Source organism: Procambarus clarkii, chromosome 17, assembly GCF_040958095.1.
Source record: "Procambarus clarkii isolate CNS0578487 chromosome 17, FALCON_Pclarkii_2.0, whole genome shotgun sequence".
In the NCBI taxonomy this organism is placed as follows: Eukaryota; Metazoa; Arthropoda; class Malacostraca; order Decapoda; family Cambaridae; genus Procambarus; species Procambarus clarkii.
Window position 1 is genome coordinate 43,435,424 of NC_091166.1, and position 21,088 is coordinate 43,456,511.

The 21,088-nt window shown below is 44.1% G+C and overlaps 1 long non-coding RNA gene across 1 annotated transcript in view; it reads left to right on the forward strand.

Annotated features, from left to right (window-relative positions):
* Window positions 1-3,331, forward strand: part of LOC138365532 (uncharacterized) — a 565,144-nt gene extending 561,813 nt beyond the window's left edge. Inside the window, exon 6 of the long non-coding RNA XR_011228904.1 lies at window positions 3,232-3,331. This is a non-coding gene — a long non-coding RNA (uncharacterized lncRNA). The remainder of the gene's footprint in view (window positions 1-3,231) is intronic.
* Window positions 3,332-21,088: the final 17,757 nt, after the last annotated feature.

The window sequence follows — 21,088 nt, forward strand, 5'->3', positions numbered from 1 at the left end:
TATGGTAGGTTAGGTTAGGGTATGGTAGGTTAGGTTAGGGTAGGGTATGGTAGATTAGGTTAGTGTATGGTATGGTATATTAGGTTAGGTTAGGGTAGGGTATGGTAGGTTAGGTTAGGTTAGGTCAGGGTATTGTAGGTTAGGTTAGGTCAGGGTATGGTAGGTTAGGTTAGTGTAAGGTATGGTGGGTTAGGGTAGGGTATGGTAGATTAGGTTAGTGTATGGTATGGTATATTAGGTTAGGTTAGGGTAGGGTATGGTAGGTTAGGTTAGGTTAGGTCAGGGTATGGTAGGTTAGGTTAGTGTAAGGTATGGTGGGTTAGTGTAAAATATGGTAGGTGAGGTTAGTGTAGGGTAAGACTGGGATTTTCCATGTTTCAATTAAAGTGTCCGTTTTATTGTCTAAAGCTTTTAATGCTACATTATAAGATATCATATAACAGGATGTGGTATAGAAAAGGATGATGTGTAGAACAGAAATACAATATCAAACGGTGCATGGCATTCAGTAGCTTAAAGCACAACACAGAAAATATAGAAGATCAAAGTACTGAACAATAACAGGAACATAACATGTTCTCTACAATATAACTTGGAGACTGTTAGAATCAGTCATCAGACATATATACAATATTTAATGCTTTGTTCAGAAGCTCGCTTGATAGTTTATAATAATAAATGCAATAAACAGACTTTAATTTTGGTCTGAGCTTCCCATTCCAAGTCCAAATTGTACAGTACATAATGATGATTGTGTTCTATGGTGTTATAAAAGACTTATTCTGACTTTTTCTTGTACAATAAATGTACTGTAATTATTTTGAAATTTTACTCAATTAGCAATTTACAGTTATTTATAAAAAATCTTAGTTTTTATTTGATGTGAAAAAGATATATTTGTTTTAATACTTTTGAACTAAGAGATGGCAAAAGAGACTCGTTTTCTGCATTTTTTTGTAGTGCTTGAATTTTGCTCAAAATATATATAATTATGGGACCAGACTTTAACGTAACGAATAAAGTGGAAGGGAACTATGACAAGAACGATATCGCTCGCTAAAATCTCGAAAATTATTATATATAAAATTTAAGAACCTCTGCCCGCCTCTTACGCTCGTCATTTTGAAGCGATACAAGACAGTTAAGACTCTATGTAGAGTCCAATGGGATGTCTTGGCACAGAATAATGATATATAAAGACCTAGACTGTGTAGCATTATATATATATATATATATATATATATATATATATATATATATATATATATATATATATATATATATATATTATGGATGTGTGTGTGTGTGTAAGAGAAATATATGTAGTAGATATAATTGAGGAAAAATATATTTGTTAGAAAAGCAGGGCTAATAGCTCGATTCTGCAGACACAAATAGTAAATACACTCACAGACAAACAAACACACACACACACACACACACACACACACACACACACACACACACGCGCGCGCGCGCGCGCCCACGTGGGAGTCCCACAGGGCTCCTCCAGGTGCTATATATCCTCTTCTCCTTGGACGAGGGTCCCTACAGGCACAACCATAGGTGGTACCCCTTTATATATATATATATATATATATATATATGCGAACAAGCCTGAATGGTCCCCAGGACATATGCAACTGAAAACTCACACCCACAGAAGTGTGGGTGTGAGTAACCCATGAAGTGTGAGTGTTTATGAAACGTTGGAAGCTTCTAGACGTAACCCATATTTATCCACTTGGACGCAACCATCATTAAGTGGATTAAGGCGTCTTGTACATACCAGATGCGTTGCTTCTGGGAGTATGGGTTCGAGTCACTTCTGGGGTGTGAGTTTTCAGTTATATATATATATATATATATATATATATATATATATATATATATATATATATATATATATATATATATATATATTGTGAAGGCCCCAAATATTGTGCAGGGAGAAAGAAGTGTTTAGCTGAGAGCCATTAGCTATAATTGGCAGTGTTTATGAAACGTTGGAAGCTTCTAGACGTAACCCATATTTATCCACTTGGACGCAAGTGATGTAAAAAGACACTTCTACGAACTGATAAATACTTTAATTCCACCTTGTGGAAGCCCGCTCGCTGTCTGTGTGTCGGTCCGTCACTGACTGTGTGAACTATCAATAGTTCTGCTCACACAGTAGTTATTATGCTTGATCAGGGGCGCCTGTGTGGACGATGGTTATTATGCTTGATCAGGGGCGCCTGTGTGGACGATAGTTATTATGCTTGATCAGGGGCGCCTGTGTGGACGATGGTTATTATGCTTGATCAGGGGTCTTGTGTGGGCGGTGGTTATTATGCTTGATCAGGGGGTCTTGTGTGGGCGATGGTTATTATGCTTGATCAGGGGTCCTGTGTGGACGATGGTTATTATGCGTGATCAGGGGGTCGTGTGTGGGCGATGGTTATTATGCTTGATCAGGGGGTCTTGTGTGGGCAATGGTTATTATGCTTGATCAGGGGTCCTGTGTGGATGTTGGTTATTATGCTTGATCAGGGGGTCTTGTGTGGGCGATGGTTATTATGCTTGATCAGGGGTCCTGTATAGATGATGGTTATTATGCTTGATCAGTGGCCCTGTGTGGTTCTTAATGATCAATATGGCTGCTCAACCGGGTACTGTCTGTATTTATGAGAGAGGGTGTCTAGACTTACCCAGCTTTGCGGGGGGAATGGTCAAGGGTAAGGGACGGACATAGGTGGGTCGGGGGTCCGCCAAGGTTAAATATTTTAAGAAATATTTGCATTTATAGTGACCATTTGATTGACGTGGAGTCCGGTGTGAAATATTTGGTGTGTTTCTCCATAGATTTTTTGTTGGTGCTTTATTATAATAAATTCTCTGATATGGGGAAGAGGCGGAAGAAGGGGGAAAATGGGGGAGATAGGAAGGGAAGAGACAGAGAGGGGGGGGGAGAAGAGGTAGGAGAAAAGATGTGAGGATATGGGAACAGAAGGGGAAAGAAGAGGGGTGGAATTAGGGGTGAAGGGAGAGCGAAACTGTCCCGGGCACCGCCGGGTACTCATTCTAGTTCCACATATTGATAGAATAAAAACGCATGTTGAGACAGCAACTTTGCAGTCTTGGTGCTCTGAAGACATGAATGACGAACCTTCTGGGATTGTCTTGTCTTGTCCAAGACTGTTTGGAAATGCTCGCCGGAGAGTACACACAGACTCATCTTCTTTACAGACTTGTGTGGACCCCCAACACTTCCGTGGCGGAAATGGCCTGTGCTCCCACCTGTCCAGCTCTTCAGGTCTAAGGTAAGTCACTCCAGCGGCACAGCTGATAGTTTGTTATCTTATTATAACATAATAATTATCCCCTTATTATGGGGGATTATTTTCTCTAACATCAACATATATTTTTGTCCTGGTCAAGAGGAGATTTAACTTCATTATGTGACCATTTTCCTATGATCATTTCGTTGGGTTGAATTCAGACTCTTAAATACGAGGGTTCAGGATAATTACCTTCATGTTGAAATTGGTTGTGTGTATTCCATCGTGGAGGCTTCGTGTAAAAATTAAATATAGAAATTACCTTGAGTTGATTTTCTGGTCTGCCGGAAAATGTAAACTAGTACTTCGGAAGCCTACGGACCTAAATGTGAATCTTAGTGAAGGAGAGACGGTTTGGCAGCATCAGCTACTGGGGGATTTGGATTTTTTTAACGATTGATGTATAATTACATGTAGCGGTGTAGTTAACGCTAAATAATCCAACCTCTTTCAATGTCTGGGCCAAGGACTAAAAGTCGACATAATAGAAGTTAATGTAGTTAGTTCTAGTAGTTAATAGTATGTTTGCGTCATGTATTTGCGTAGTATGTGTACCATATCTTTTTTATTTGTCCACTATCTCTGACATTTTTATTGGTGGTCGGGGAGTAGAAAAGAAAGATGGGGCGGTATAGATAAAGGATTTTTTTTTTAGAAATGTGGAATATATTGGGAGTTATGAGAGCGGGCGAGCTGTCCGCCTTGCTGACACGATGTGTTGGTATTTAGCAGCTAAGATTGCTCTCTCTCTCTCTCTCTCTCTCTCTCTCTCTCTCTCTCTCTCTCTCTCTCTCTCTCTCTCTCTCTCTCTCTCTCTTAGGTAGATCTGAGTGTGTGTAGGGGTTCATCACATTCATGCCAATATTACATAAAATCCGTAGATGAATGCCGTGAATGCATTCATTTATACACGCGCTTTGGCTTATGCACATTTTGTTTATGTTCTGTTTGTTTGGCCATATCTTGTGTTTTCTGCTATATATTTAACCGCTGAATTATGTATCGTAGGGACTTGTATTCCTTGAGAAGATCCAAGCTCTTGTACCACCAGCTTAATCTACTCTCACCACGCTCCCTCCCACCTCCTCTCCCTTTCCCATCCCTGCTCTTACCTCTACCCCCTTCCCTTCCCTCCCTCTCCCTCCGCCCTGTAACCACGAAGGTAAACAGTGCTGTTTGGACCGCACAGCGAAGCCCTTCACGCACTCAATCTTAAGAAAGTAATAAAAATGCCTCGATAAAAGATTACTTTGCGATAGCGGCGAGGGCTAGTTGAGCTAAGCATAACTAGTAAATTACAAGGCAACACCCTAGTAGTCGAGGCACTTAGAGGCAGTAAATAGGCGATAAGTGACCCCCAACGTGCCTCTCTCGACCCTTGGTACAAGGTGAAGGATGGGTAGGGGGAGAGAGAGAGAGAGAGAGAGAGAGAGAGAGAGAGAGGCAAGGTAAGGAGGAATGATGGGTAGGGGGGAAGGGAGAAAGAGAGAGAGAGAGGCAAGGTGAGGAGGAATGATGGGTAGGGGGGAAGAGAGAGAGAGAGAGAGAGGCAAGGTAAGGAGGAATGATGGGTAGGGGGGAAGAGAGAGAGAGAGAGAGAGAGAGAGAGAGAGAGAGAGAGAGAGAGAGAGAGAGAGAGAGAGAGAGAGAGAGAGAGAGAGGCAAGGTAAGGAGGAATGATGCAAGGAAAAATGGGCAGAAAGAAGAGAGGAATAAGAAAGGAATAAGAAAGGAAGAGAGGAATTTATGAAGGGCTCGATGAGAAACGGAAATACGAAGCGAATGAAGAAAGAAGAATCGAAGGAAGGTATGAAAGACATATTGAACGACGGCATTAATGAAAAAAAATAAACATGCAAATAAATTACTTAATGAATAAAGATGTAACGAAAATAACAAAGAATGAAGAAATGAAAGATATAAAGATAAGAAAGAAGGAAATCAGTAAAGAAGGAATGAAGGAGGGAGCAAGAACGAGAACATACCTGCGTAGAAATAAGATAATAAACTGGACTGATGCAAATATGAATAATTAAGACAAGAATAAGAAAAATAGACTTGACACGCGGATGAAAGGGTAGAAGAGGAGACGGAGATAATACAAGGAATGGAGGGAATAGGGAAACTTGAATGGACAGGAAGGTTAAGATAGGAACAAAGAGATATCCGACGATAGATAAATTACGAGATAGATGGAGAAACAGATGCTGTGAACTTGAAAATTTTCTTCATAGACGAAGAAAATGATGGTGAGATAATGAGATAGATGGAGAAATGAGATGACTTGTTAAGGTCAATGGAGAAATAGATGGTGGAGACAGATGGTGATATAGATAGATCGTAAGATGCACAGATAGATAGAGATTGAGATAGTGAGGAAAAGGAATAGTTTTTCTGAAAGATTTTTAAGTTTATCGAAAGAGTGGTGACAGATGAATTTTTGAAACACATACAATTGAAAAAAAACAATGAGTTTTATTGGTTAAATATAAAGATAAATAAAAAAACTTTAGAAGACTCAATAGATAAGTAAACAATTACATCCATGTCGACACACACACAATTACTACCAATAACAATAATATTGAAGATAACTTAAAAAGGATTGGAAAATACATTAATTGGCTTTTAATTGATAGGTATTTCACCGTTCCGAGAGAAGCCATTAATCACTGAGTAAGAGAGCACAATAAGTGATTATAAGTGCAGCAGAGATCAAGAATTGATCCCCAAGGAACGTAAAATGAGCATAAAGTGAAGGAGTTAATGAAACATAGAGAGGTATCTCTTGCCTCAAGAGCTGAGGAGATTATGAAAATGATCGCAGCTGAAGCTTGGAGGAGAGTTCTCCGAAGCAATTATGAGGGGGTGAGTGAGGTGGGTGTTGTGGGGGGACAGTTGTGAGTGAGGTGGGTGGTGTGGGGGACAGTTATGAGTGAGGTGGGTGTTGTGGGGGGACAGTTGTGAGTGAGGTGGGTGTTGTGGGGGACAGTTGTGAGTGAGGTGGGTGTTGTGGGGGGACAGTTATGAGTGAGGTGGGTGTTGTGGGGGGACAGTTATGAGTGAGGTGGGTGTTGTGGGGGACAGTTATGAGTGAGGTGGGGGGTGTGGGGGACAGTTGTGAGTGAGGTGGGTGTTGTGGGGGACAGTTGTGAGTGAGGTGGGTGTTGTGGGGGACAGTTGTGAGTGAGGTGGGTGTTGTGGGGGGACAGTTATGAGTGAGGTGGGTGTTGTGGGGGACAGTTGTGAGTGAGGTGGGTGTTGTGGGGGGACAGTTATGAGTGAGGTGGGTGTTGTGGGGGACAGTTATGAGTGAGGTGGGTGTTGTGGGGGACAGTTATGAGTGAGGTGGGGGGTGTGGGGGACAGTTGTGAGTGAGGTGGGTGTTGTGGGGGACAGTTGTGAGTGAGGTGGGTGTTGTGGGGGACAGTTGTGAGTGAGGTGGGTGTTGTGGGGGGACAGTTATGAGTGAGGTGGGGGGTGTGGGGGACAGTTGTGAGTGAGGTGGGTGTTGTGGGGGACAGTTGTGAGTGAGGTGGGTGTTGTGGGGGACAGTTGTGAGTGAGGTGGGTGTTGTGGGGGACAGTTGTGAGTGAGGTGGGTGTTGTGGGGGGACAGTTGTGAGTGAGGTAGGTGTTGTGGGGGACAGTTGTGAGTGAGGTGGGTGTTGTGGGGGGACAGTTATGAGTGAGGTGGGTGTTGTGGGGGACAGTTGTGAGTGAGGTGGGTGTTGTGGGGGGACAGTTGTGAGTGAGGTGGGTGTTGTGGGGGACAGTTGTGAGTGAGGTGGGTGTTGTGGGGGGACAGTTATGAGTGAGGTGGGTGTTGTGGGGGACAGTTGTGAGTGAGGTGGGTGTTGTGGGGGGACAGTTGTGAGTGAGGTGGGTGTTGTGGGGGGACAGTTGTGAGTGAGGTGGGTGTTGTGGGGGGACAGTTGTGAGTGAGGTAGGTGTTGTGGGGGACAGTTATGAGTGAGGTGGTTAATGTGGGTAAATCCCAAAGGTGGAACACTCTTAAGAGTACCCACATAGCCAGCCAGTCATTAAAAAGAGTAGTGGAATAGAGTGGAGACTGACACGACGCCCGCCTGGTGACCTCTTTCTCGTAGACTCTCCGGGCGTCATCTCAGCTGTGGAGTGAGGTCAACTGCCAACAATAACAGCTTTACTTGTTTGCTGGTTGCTCCAGCCATAGAGATGCCTTTCTCATTCACCACACAGTCACATAAAAGGTTTTAAAGGGAGCCACAGAAACAAGGTCATGTGCCCATAATGATTTGTCAGTAACTCACTAGATATTACTTTCTTAAATATTACGTTAGAATGGTGTTTTGGGTCTTAACTCGTTCTGGTGTGTTGATTGGGTTGATTGTTTGGGTGGGTTGTTTAACGTTTCTAGTTAGGCAAAACAGTTGCATTTCTTACGGATAACTCGAGAGAAAAAAGGTTTGTATCGAGTTGAGTTTAAAGTAGGAACAGAAGGAAAGAGATGTATGATGGGGAATTGAAACATGTGATAAAGGAGTGCAGAGGAGGAGAGGAGAAGGTCCAGAAACAGTAAATATGACATTAATATTGTGTGTGTGGGCAGCAGACACATGTGATTATGAAACAGTTGTAATGATTGGTTAGTTGGCCGCGAATGATTCGTAAAAATAGGTTGAAGGCAGTTTGTTGATGTGAAGAGAATTGTAGAGAGAAAAACCGGCAAGTATAGTGTTTAGTAGTGTACTCAAGCTTGGTCTCTCTCTCTCTCTCTCTCTCTCTCTCTCTCTCTCTCTCCTATCTTAACTAGATTGTCATTGATATATTCTTATAATACAACTACAAGTTTCATCCATAAATTAATTCTTCATGAATATGATTCATGAAGAATTTCTTTTCACTATCAACCTTCAGTGTGTTTAAGTGTTCACTGAAGACACAGTCTACCTGCGAATGATGAGTCACAATAACGTGGCTGAAGATATGATGATCAAACCTCACATTACAAGATGAGGAGACGACGACGTTTCGGACGACGACGTTTCGGTCTGTTCTGGACTATTACAAAGTCGTGTGAAGTAATGGTCCAGGACGGACCGAAACGTCGTGGCTTCTCTATCGTCTGAGTTCTGCTTTGGTTATCACTGTTTATATATATTTCTGTTTATATCTATTTTTACTTTTCTCTTTCATCTGTTGTGATAAATACCTTTCCTTTTCATCTCTTCCTGAAGCATTGTTGTATATTATTTTTCTATGTTTTCCTTAAGTAGTTGTTGTTGCTTTTAGATTTAGCTACTTGGAACAAAAAGTTCCAAGTAGCACGGTCTATGGTGAGCCCGTAGTAGACTTACCTTGCACTTGGGAGGGGCTGTAACTGGTTCCTTAAGTAATTCCTCACTCTTGATATACACGTGCACTAAAGAGGAGTAGAAGAACTGTAGAAAGGTCTTCTCCCCCCCCCCCCCTTCAAGACCACAGATTTAGGTTCCTCGAGGTCACCGCTTCATAGTGTAGTTGTTACTCAAGACCTTCTTCCCTTGATTTGCCACTCCGTCAAAAATCCGACCTCCTAACCTACACCAAAACGCAGGAAGCAACTCACTCAATCCATTGAGTATCTAGGTTCAAACTCACGTCATGGCTCCTACTGATTTTCTCTATTATTATTAATGGTGTGTGTGTGTGTGTGTGTGTGTGTGTGTGTGTGTGTGTGTGTGTGTGTGTGTGCGCGCGCGTGTGGGTGGGTGGGTCTTTGAAGAGACTCTCTACATCAATTAAGAGACAACTGCGGTCTGCTGGTTCCTCTGTCACAGCCTTGTAATCATACTCATTAGTTGTCGTCCTCATAAAGCGCTGATAATCTTCGACCAGACGGAGTGATGCCAGATCAAAGACAGCCTCCACAGTCTGTCGTGGTGGGGGGGGGGGGGGATCATTATTGTGAATATCCAACCAGTTTGTTTGATTGGCAGTTTGTCTTTGATTTGCTCCAACCTCTCTCTCAGTAAGTCCCTCCCTCCCCTTTCACCCTTTCCATCTTCCCTTCCACCCGCTGTTTATCTCCCCCATTGCTCACTTCCCTCTGGCTACCTATCTTCTGTTCCTCATTTTCCCCGTATTGCCTATTCTGCAAATTCCCTTTTCCCTATGTAGCTTGAGCATAGCCTTTTCCTTGGTATCTATTCTGCCCATTCTCTTTCGCTTAGTCTCTTGTACTTTCTCCTTTTCTGCCTATTCAGATTCTGTTATGTTGGCGTCTATTTTTTTCTCATCTCCTTTAACCCAGTCTTCCATATTTTCTACCCCATTCTACTTGTTCTTCTGCCTCTCTATTCTATTCTGGTCTATTCTATTCTATTGTTGTTGTTTAAGATTCGCTACCTGGAACAAAAAGTTCCACGTAGCACGGGCTAGGGTGAGCTCGTAGTGGACTTGTTCTATTATATTCTATTGTTTTCTATTTTACTTCTCGTGCTTCTCTATTCTTTCCTTCCGTATTTTTCTAGCATAATGGAAGGACGTTACGGCAACCCTGTTAGCTCTCTCGGGAGCCTGTGACCTGAACCATGTCGTAACACGCTTGTGTGAGTCCCCAACCACTTGGGCTGGACGGTAGAGCGACGATCTGGCTTCATGCAGGTCGGTGTTCAATCCCCGACCGTCCAAGTGGTTAGGCACCATTCCTTCCCCCCGTCCCATCCCAAATTTTTATCTTGAGCTCTTCCAAGTGCTAAGTAGTCGTAATGGCTTGGCGCTTTCTCCTGATAATTACCTGACAGCTTAATCTTCCGTTAAACCTTCTTCTTCTTCTTCTTCTGTTTCTCGTTTAGTTATTTTCGTCTTGCTGCTTGCCTTCCTTCGCTGCCACCTCACCACTATATCCTTCACCTGGGCTCTGGGAGACTCGAACCGTGGACCCCATGAGTGTTAAGCCAAGACTCTATCGACCGAGCTATTCAGTTGTCTTAATAAGGAAAGATATTCTCTATTTTTTATATATTTATTTATACCTCACTACTATTTTCCCTCCCTAGTTTTTCCCCCTTCTCAACCCCTCTTCCATCCCCCATCCCTTACCGCCCCCTCTCTCTCTCTCCTCCCCATCCCCCCTTCCCTCCCATTCCCTCTCCCCTACCCATCCCCTCCCTATCCTCTCCCGCCACATGAATGCCTCACTCAGAGAGGAAATGTGAATGGATCAAATTATACTCACGTAGACTCATTAAATGTCATTAATTCTGAAGTGTAATCATTGACAAATGTGATGTGATTGGCACTTCAACTTACCGGGAGGTATTTGAAGTCGACGTTGAGTTGTTTTGTGGTGTCTGTATGTCAGTTTAGGTGATTTACGAGGTATTTGTGATTATAACTCAGATTATAGGCTTTGTTTTTGCTGTCGTGTAATGTATAGAATATTTTGTTTTCATTTTGACTAATATATTAAAGCTGTATATATGTGGTGAATATTATAGCCATGTTTTATTGTGTATAAGACCGAAGGAAAAGGATGATTATGGCAAGAATTTTCTTTACAGGTTTAAATTGTAGTATTGTGTGTGTGTGTGTGTGTGTGTGTGTGTGTGTGTGTGTGTGTGTGTGTGTGTGTGTGTGTGTGTGTACTCACCTATATGTGCTTGCAGGGTCGACTTACGCTCCTAGCTCCGCCTTCCGAACGCTCTTAGATTAATGCTATGATTCATTTCTCACGTTTTTATCATGTTTACATATAAAATTTGGAATAGAATTGCCTTCAACGACTTCGGCGTCTAACCTGGTCCACTTATTGACAGCTCTGATACTGGAAAAGTTCTTTCTAACGTCCCAGTGTTTCATTTGCGTCTCGAGTTTCCATCTGTGACCCCTCGATCTGCCGTCCCTAGCTTTGAACAATGCTGCTTTTGTCTATCCTATCAATTTCCCTTTAGAATCTTATATGTTGGTATCATGTTGCGCCATCTCTTATTTCCTCCAGTGTGGTAATGGCCAGTTCCTTCAGTCTTTCCTCATTGCTTAAGCTCTTCAACTTAGGAATGAATCTTGTTACATATCTGGACTTTTTCCAGTTTCTCCTTGTCTTTCTTCAGGTAAGGGTTCCATGCTGGGAATGTGTATACAGGTGTGGGTCTCACATTCCTTGAATATAACAAAAAGTTCCAAGTAGCACAGGCTATGGTGAGCCCGTAGTGGACTTACCTGGCACAGGAGCGTGGTTGTAACTGGTTCTTTTCTTAACCCGGAAAACCCTTTTCACCAAATTTCTGAAGGATACACGGATGTTGGCAAGTATGCCATATTCAGTTGTTATTCTGCTAATGTGGGATCCGGCATCAGATTTGGGGTTATGTCCACTCCCAAGTCTTTCTCCTTTACTGATTGAAGAATCTGTCTTCCCTTCGTCCTATACTGCTGCGTTGGGCTTCACACTCCTGTTCCAGTCCTCATAACTGTGTATTTCCTGGGTTAAACTCTAGCAGCCATTTTTTCAGATCACTGCTGGAGTTTGTCCAAATCCGTTTGCAATGCCTTACAATCTATCTCTGTCCTGACTCATCATCAGTTTTGCATCATCTGTAAATATTGATTTCAAGGAGCCAATTTCCTGTGTCAGATCGTTGACATATATTAGAAATAATACGAGCCCTTGAACTGATCCTTGTGGTATTCCACTCGTAATCTCTCTCTCCAATCTGATGTTTGTGCTTTCACTATAACCCTCTGCTTCCTTCCTGAGAGATACTCTCTGACTCATCTTAGGACTCTTCCTGATACATGGCCTGCTTCTCTAGTTTGAGTAGGCGTCTTTCATGCGGGACCGTATCAAAAGCTTTCTGATAGTCGAGGAATTTGCAGTCTGCCCATCCTTCTCTCTCTTCTTTGATTACCCTCATCTTATTATAGAACCCTTGCAAGTTTGTCAAGCAGGATTTCCCTATTAAATCCGTCCTGGTGCCTGGAGACACAGATTATCTGTTCTTAATGTTCTACTAACTTACTTCGGATCAATCTCCCTAGCGACTTGCTAGGAATACTTCTTAGTCATACGGGTCTGTAGTTTTACCATTTCTGTCTTCCCCCTTTCTTGTAGATTAGCACAACATTAGAAGGAAGTCAGGTAGATGCCCCGCTTCTAGAGAGGAATTGAATATTATAGCAAGTGGGCTGCACAATGCTTCAGCTGACTCTTCTAGTATCAAGGGCGATACTGGTCACACGACTTTTGTCACATCCAGTTCCTGTAGTTGCTTCTTGACTTCTTCTGGTGTCAAGATTGACACCTGAAGAAGTCAAGCCTCACCAGATTCTTCAATATGGTGAGGTTTTCGCGTGGAATTGTCCGTTCGGGTTGGGGGTTCTAAGCTCAAGTGGCAAATCAGGTTCCAGCTTGAATACTTCCTGAAAGCTTTTGTTAAGTTCCTCACATACCTCCATATTATTTTCTGTGTGTATGAAAGTGCGGTACAGAGTGCAGCATGTAGAGGAGAATAGTACGTTAGAGCAAAATAGGAAAAAGCGAGGCATAATAGGGAGAGAGAATATTTAGCATGATAGCCAGAACCAGTACATGATAGCAGGAGAATAGGAGACAGCAGTACATATAAAAATTAAATATTAACTCAAGAGAAATCAACAAACGGAACGAAAATAACAATTGCTATTGTCTCTGGCTGTGTGAAATATAGATCACACTCATCTGTCTGTTTCACTCTCAAGCTCATCCACTAAAACCACAGTGATATATCTATAGAGACATATGGATATAGCGTGAATATGTCTCTGTAGGCACATGAGCGCGGGTATACCCATATACGTGCACGGGTATACCCACACACACACACACACACACACACACACACATACACACACACACACACACACACACACACACACACACACACACACACACACACACACACACACACACACACACACACACCAAAATTTTGTGAGGCCAAAATTGGAATATGCAGCAGTTGTGTGGTGGTCAAATCTCAAGAAGCACATAAACTGGAAAAGGTGCAACGGCTTGCTACAAAATGGCTTCCGGAACTGAAAAACAAGAGTTACGGGAGACAGACTGGAGGCGTTAAACACGCCGAAACTAGAAGATAGAAGAGAGAGGTGATATGATCACCACCTTCAAAATACTAACAGAAATAGACCAAATTGACAAAGAGGAATTCTTGAAACGAGCAACTTCACGAACAAGGAGAGACAGATTCAAGCTAAGAAAACAAAGAGTACTGGGAAGACGGGACACCACGAGCGTAGCTCTCATCCTGTAACTACACTTAGGTAATTACACATACACACACACAGCCGAGGGGGGGGGGGCTCGCGGCTGTGTTGACAGCACTCGGAGGTCCTGGGTTAGATTTCCGGCCAAGGCAGGAAAATATAGACAGAGTTTCTCTCACCCTGACGCACCTGTTCACCTAGCAGTAACTAGGTACCTGAGAGTTAGACAGCTGCTGTGGGCTGCTTCATGGGAATGTGTTAGAGAGGGAGATATGAGAGGAATATAGGTTGGAAGTCAATACATGTAGCCGTCGGTTAGAAAGGCGGGGTCCAAGAGCTAAAAGCTCGATCCTGTAGACACAAATAGTAAACACATTCACATCTAGACGCACGAGCGCGCGCACTCATGGACAAACCTGCACATGCGCTAACTATAACATTATACCTTACCTCGCGATGATTTCGGGGCTCAACGTCCCCACGGCCCGGTCCTCGACCAGGCCTCCATGCATCCTGATGAACATTTACCGAAAGTTCAGAGGTTCCCCTGTCAACAAAAACCTTATTCTATAACATTATTTCTACGTTGTTATGACGTAACACTAAAATATCGTAGTTAAACGTTGTTTGCTGCCCAGTTACCAGACAAACCCCAGAGATGAGGATAGGCTGAGAGAGCTGACCTGCTGATTATAATGAGGTGACTTGGCCGAGACATACAAGATCTTCAGGTGGATTGATGAGGAAGATTGGGGAGAGAGGTTATAGTTTAGCAGCGACAGAACATGAGGGTCCTGTTGGTGACTTAATAACCAGGTGAGTCATGAGAATGAGGAATATGACACATGAATTAAGGCTGTGAGGAAACATTCAGAATGAGAAACATGAGTACGTGGAATATGCCAGGGGGGGGGGACAGAGACTTCGAAAAACCCAAAGTTAGACTACCTATATCTAAACAGGCGATGCCCAGGAGCTTAAGTTTGACCCGTAGGCATATACAAGTCACGCATCTCTGTTACGGGAACAGTATCTCCCTCCGTCTCCTTATCCTCCAAGGAGCATCACTCTCAGCATATGTCAACTGCTTTAAGTTATTCAGAGAGCGGCATGGTAACATTTACCCCAGTCAGCTTAGGCTAGCGGAGGCCTATGGTACTTAGCTGATTGTCTGAGATGCCTTGTACAGCGCAGCCACGCCGACTTGACTGGGCGGCGCAAGCCTGACCTATTTGAATAATGCGATTGATGTAGTGTTTTGAAGGGGGTGGAAGATGGTGTGGTTGGTGTGTGTATACATGGTGTGGCCCGCCTCGCCCCCACACACGCACACACAGGCGCGGACACAGACACACACACACACCATCGCCACGGGGATTTATCGGAAATTCGGTGTGCAAAAGACAAGTGCTGGCAATTTGTCTTTCATTTATTTTCGTTGAATTAAAAGAGTGTTGGGATTTTAGCTGTCAGCGTTCTTTGGGAACTTATTTTCCTGTGCATTTGCGCTACTTTCATCTGAGGTGTGAACATTAATTACCGCGAAAGAACGTCTTGCTAAACGCACAAAAACACACTAAGGGAACCTCGACAGCTCCGTAGAGAGGGGACCCAACCAATCAGCGCGTTTGAAATCAATCACCATTGGCGGCTATTGGCCCGGGACGCCGGAGTCTCCGCCCACTATCTAACCGATCACTTCCTATTGGCTATTGACACTACTGATTGGTTTCAGTCGTCACAGTTCAATAACCAATAGGATCGCGCTATTGGTTCCGAGAAGCCGAAGAGGTTCCAATACTTTCCCGATTTGGACTTCCTCCTCATTTCCCCTGATTTTCACCGCTTAAAATTTAAGTTTTGTGTACTTATTTATAACTTTCGTTCAGGTTAAATTCACCTTCGTCGGTATTCGATCGATGCAGATGGTTAAGTGAGCGCGAGGAGGACTGTAGGAGGAAGAAGACTCTCTCCTCCACGCCTGGCTTTTGAGAGAGCGCCAGATTATGTAGTCTAGGGTGAGATAGTAGCCGTAGAGGCGACCTCTCTGCCCTGTCCATCACGAAAATCAATAGTTCTTGGCCCAGGACTGGTGGAGGTAATGTGTTATGGGCAGATGGTGGTGGTGCTCTCTTTCTCTCTTTCTCGGTGTGTATCTCTTTGTCTTTCTCAGTGTGGCTCTCTTTCTTTTTTCTCTCTCTTTCTCTCTTTTTTTCTCTTTTCTCTCTTTTTTCTCTTTTCTCTCTTTCTCTCTCTCTTCTCTTCTCTCCTCTCTTTTCTCTGTCTTCTCTCTCTCTCTCTCTCTCTCTCTCTCTCTCTCTCTCTCTCTCTCTCTCTCTCTCTCTCTCTCTCTCTCTCTCTCTCTTTCTCTCTCTCTCTCTTTCTCTCTCTCTCTCTTTCTCTCTCTCTTTCTCTCTTCTACTCTCTCTTCTCTCTCTTCTCTCTTTCTCTCTCTCTCTCTCTCTTTCTCTCTCTCTCTTTCTCTCTCTCTTTCTCTCTCTCTTTCTCTCTCTCTCTTTCTCTCTCTCTTCTCTTCTCTCCTCTCTTTTCTCTCTCTCTCTCTCTCTCTCTCTCTCTCTCTCTCTCTCTCTCTCTCTCTCTCTCTCTCTCTCTCTCTCTCTCTCTCTCTCTCTCTCTCTCTCTCTCTTTTCCCGCCCCACCCCTTCTCTCTCTCTCCCACATCCTGTTCCATGGACTTGTTTACAAAGTTGCTTGTGTTAGGACTCGTGGTTAGCAGCTCGTTTTTTGAGGATTCGTTAGTGGCTTTGTTTGTTCGTGGACCTGGAGAGATTTATCATTTGTTTGATCTTAAGTTCACATTCGTATGTTCACTCGTGTTCGTAATTGTTGTCCACGTCTGCGTGTTTACATTGAGTTTCTGCTCGTTCGAACATTTGTTCAAGCATGTTCACTCTCGTCAGTGTTCATTAACACGTGTGTTCACTATCGGTAGCGTTCATTTACGCATGTGTGTTCACTCGTCGGCGTTCGTTAGCGAACGTGTGTTCACTCTCGTCAGTGTTCATTTACGCATGTGTGTTCACTCGTCGGCGTTCATTAGCGAACGTGTGTTCACTCTCGTCAGCGTTCATTTACCCATGTGTGTTCACTCGTCGGCGTTCATTAGCGAACGTGTGTTCACTCTCGTCAGTGTTCATTTACGCATGTGTGTTCACTCGTTGGCGTTAATGCAGGTGTGTGTTCACTATCGCCAGAGTTCATTGACGTATATGTTCACCAGTTATCAACTTTCACCCTTACATCTTAAGTACACATTTAACTCAGTCTGTGTACGGTCACCTGAGTGTTTCATCATCTTGTTCATTCATGTTCAATCATTGTCGTGTATACACTCGAGCTGAACCTGTCACCTGCATGTTCACTATATTTCGTGTTTTTCAGTTTTGAACACTCGTGCATTCACTCTCCCCCCCCCCATGTCTTCACTCTCACCTAATTGTACCTGCGGGGGTTGAGCTTTGGCTCTTTGGTCCCGCCTCTCAACTCTCAATTAACTCTCATGTGTTCAGAGTGAACACAGCAGTAGGTATAATAGATCCTCATGTTGATAGCTAGAGTGGTAGTTTTTGGATCTTGCTGATCTATGGCTACGTTATCTTGAGGTTATCTTGAGATGATTTCGGGGCTTAGCGTCCCCGCGGCCCGGTCCTCGACCAGGTCTCCTGTTTGTTACCCCAGGAAACAGCCCGTAGCAGCTGTCTAACTCCCAGGTACCTATTTACTGCTAGATAAGAGTAATCAGGGTGAAATAAATTTGTCGTCGTCGTCCCTACACTTTCTAGTGTGTGGTCTGGTCAACATACTTTAGCCACGTTATTGTGACTCATCGCCTGCACAGGGTGAAATAAACTCTATTTGTTTCCGCCTCCACCGGGGATCGAACCCGGAACCTCATGACTACGAATCCGAAGCGGTGTCCACTCAGCTGTCAGGCCCCTGTCCTCCCTACATTCACACTGTTGTTATCATCTCTCTCTTATACACCGTTTGTTGTTGTTATAGATTCAGCTACTCGGAACAAGTAGCACGGACTATGGTGAGCCCGTAACTTACCTGGCACAGGAGCAGGGCAAGAAGCACGGGCTATGGTGAGCCCTGTTCGCACCCTTCTCCAATGGGTATATAGGTTTGGTTTCCATTCACCTGAGCTCTAGGAGGCTCGAACCGTTGACCCCAAGCGTGTGAAGCTGAAGCTCTTTTCGACTTTTTTTTTAAAAGTCTTTAAATAAAAGCTCTTTTTATAGGTTTGGTTCCTGTCAGCTGATGTTGCTGCTCCCGGCTGCTACTTTTGCTACGTGCTGCCGTTGCTGGCTGCTACTTTTGCTACTTGCTGCCGTTGCTGGCTGCTACTTTTGCTACTTGCTGCCGTTGCTGGCTGCTACTTTTGCTACTTGCTGCCGTTGCTGGCTGCTACTTTTGCTACGTGCTGCCGTTGCTGGCTGCTACTTTTGGTACAACTGCTAATATACACTATTATATAGCTGGTATAAATAAAACAAATAAAATAAATAGTTTATTTAGGTAAAAGTACATATATATACTGAGTTACAAGCAGAATGTTGGATTTCTAGATTCTATATCTATATACATCTATATACTATATCTGTATTGAGATTCTATATACTACTCCTAAAGCCACTAATACGCACTGCGTTTCGTGTGGTTGTTTAGCTGTTGTTGTTGTTTTTTGATTTAGCTACTCAGAACAAAGTGTCCATGTAGCACGGGCTATGGTGAGCCCGTAATGTTGTGTAGCTGTTAGCGCAAATGATATTACAGTATAATCCGAGGCCTATCACACCTGTAATTAGATGCCCAACTGCTTCCACAACACACACCACAACTCCCTGAAGAACAGTGATCATGAAGAACAACCCTGACGGAGTTGTGAACTATCGTGATGTTAAAGTTATTGAAGAACACCTGTACAGTTTATGTAAGGCCCAACTCTAGAACATACGCAGCACCGGAATGGAACCCGGTTAGGGGAGCCGGTCGGCCGAGCGAACAGCACGCTGGACTTGTGATCCTGTGGTCCTGGGTTCGATCCCAGGCGCCGGCGAGAAACAATGGCCAGAGTTTCTTTCACCCTATGCCCCTGTTACCTACCAGTAAAATAGGTACCTGGATGTTAGTCAGCTGTCACGGGCTGCTTCCTGGGGGTGGAGGCCTGGTCGAGGCCTGGTCGAGTGTCCCCTGGCCGCGGGGACACTAAAGCCCCGAAATCATCTCAAGATAACCTCAAGAAGATAACCCGTAGCTCGTAAAGCATAAAACTAAACTTGTAAAAAGTGCGAGGGTTTGTATCTAGTCTATTGCAAGCATTAAGTGGACATATTAAGGGAACTCTTAAGTTTCGGAATCCTTTAAGAATGAAGGAACTAAGGTGGGGGGGATATAGTCACTACATACAAGTTCGTGAGGACAGAGATGGAAGCTGAGAACACAAATAGATCTTAAGAAACGTTTGGAAGTACTCGTACTTGACATTGCGAAGCACATAGTGAAGCTAAAAAAAATTTAAATATATATTTTTGGTAGAAAAGATAAGCGATAGATATTCAGGGTCTTCCCCAAGAAGATTGGCTAAGCTTGCAAGGAAGCTGAACCTAATAACACAGAAGAGATAAGGACCGGATTAGATTTGATTAGAAGATATACTGAGAGGGATAGCTGAGGTGAACTGAGAAGGTCTGTTGTATATGAGTGGAACTTTAGAATCATAGATAAGATGAACGTAAGACATTGATGTAGTACGGGTGACAGCAAGTGGAACGAGCTGGGCACGGAGGTACCGGAAGCCACCTCCATTGACAGCTTTAGAAGTAGGTGGAGGGAATAATTGCTTCAAGTGCCTAGTGACGTAAGAAACGTGGGAAGGAAAAGGGAAGGAGCGGGAGGGGTAAGAAAGCTAGGTCATGTGGTCTTTACACACACATACAAGCACACTTCCATCACCCTGTCTCCATCACCCACCCTCCCTCCCTCCAACATCCCCCCCCCCCAACACTCACCCTCCAACACCCACCTCCAACACCCACCCCCCAACACCCACCCGCACCTCCCCCCCACCCCCACCTCCCCCCCACCCCCGCCCTCCAACACCCACCCCCCAACACCCACCTCCCCAACACCCCCCCTCAACACCCACCCCTCAACACCCACCCTTAACCACACCACAACTTCCAGGCGGTAAATTCCAGTAGCGAGGTGGAGGTGGACCGCCCAGAGACGCTACAAGACCCCCTAATGCTTTACGGTTCAGCCTTAACAGGGAGAGGCAGAGAGAGAGAGAGAGAGCGGACTGAAGGGAGGAAGAGGCACACAGGGAGAGAGAGAGAGATCGAACGAGGGAGGAGAGAGATTGAACGAGGGAGAGAGATCGAACGAGGGAGAGAGATTGAACGAGGGAGAGAGATCGAACGAGGGAGAGAGATTGAACGAGGGAGAGAGATCGAACGAGGGAGAGAGATTGAACGAGGGAGAGAGATCGAACGAGGGAGAGACATTGAACGAGGGAGAGAGATTGAACGAGGGAGAGACATTGAACGAGAGAGAGACATTGAACGAGGGAGAGAGATTGAACGAGCGGGAAGGGAACTATCAGGGGAAAGCGCCAATTGTTGTTTATAGATTCAGCTACTCGGAACAAGTTCCAAGTAGCACGGGCTATGGTGAGCCCCTAACTTACAGGAGCGGGGCAAGTATAGCACAGGCTACGGTGAGCCCGTAGTGGACTTACCTGGCACAGGAGCGGTGCTATGTCTGTTTCGGGGGGGGGGGGGGGGGGGGGAAGCGCCAAGCCATTACGACTATATATAGCACTTAGAAGGAGTCAGGATAAGGATTTGGGATTTGACGGGCAGGGGAGTGATTGGGCACCAGCCCAACCACTTGTGGACGGTCGGGGGGATTGAACGCCGACCAGCATGAAGCGAGACCGTCGCTCTACCGTCCAGCCCAAGTGGTGGGGAACGAGGGAGGGAAAGAAGATTCGGAGACATAAAGAACACAAAATAATGGGGAGAAATAAACGAATTGGAAAGAGAGAGGTGGAAAAGGGGGGGGGATGAAAGATTGATGGAGGGATAGTGAGGGATTAAGGGAAAAGCGGAATATATGGAAATGAAAGGAGGCAAGAAAGTCACAGTGAAAAGGGCGATTAAATGAAGAAATGTTAAAGAATAGTTGAAGAAAGATTTGAAGTTGAAAGAGATGTTCAAAGAAAGATTTTGAACATAGTGTGAAGAAAGCTAAAAAAAAATACTTGCAAATTTGCGTCTGTCTCCCTTGTGTTATAATGCGTTGATGGTATTATTGCATTAGTGTTGGGAGTATAATTATTGCATTAGTGTTGGGAGTATAATTATTGCATCAGTGTTGGGAGTATAATTATTGCCTCAGTGTTGGGAGTATAATTATTGCATCAGTGTTGGGAGTATAATTATTGCATCAGTGTTGGGAGTATAATTATTGCATCAGTGTTGGGAGTATAATTATTGCATCAGTGTTGGGAGT